Source organism: Tupaia chinensis, unplaced genomic scaffold (genome assembly GCF_000334495.1).
Source record: "Tupaia chinensis unplaced genomic scaffold, TupChi_1.0 Scaffold000037_26, whole genome shotgun sequence".
NCBI classification, from domain to species: Eukaryota; Metazoa; Chordata; class Mammalia; order Scandentia; family Tupaiidae; genus Tupaia; species Tupaia belangeri.
In genome coordinates this window covers 81458-81731 of record NW_006159485.1, presented here as the reverse complement: position 1 = coordinate 81731, position 274 = coordinate 81458, and positions in this window count along the sequence as shown.

The following is a 274-nucleotide window of genomic DNA, read 5'->3' as shown; positions in this document are numbered from 1 at the left end:
GAGCTGTTCTGTTGGTGCCTTCGAGAGATCCGACCTTTCTCCTTCCTCCCTCCTTTCCCGGGTATGTGGCTTCCTTCTCTCAATTTCATCCTCTAGTATGTGGTTGTATTCATTCAAATGTTCTTTTCCTTTCTTCTGGAGTTTTTCTCTGTTCTTCAGCCATTCTAAGATGCATCCTGTGTCAGTCACCTGGGAAGGATCTGGAGGCTATTACCCAGCTTCCTCCCGAAAGTGGGCAACAAACGACATGAAATGCACGCAGAGCAACTGCAAC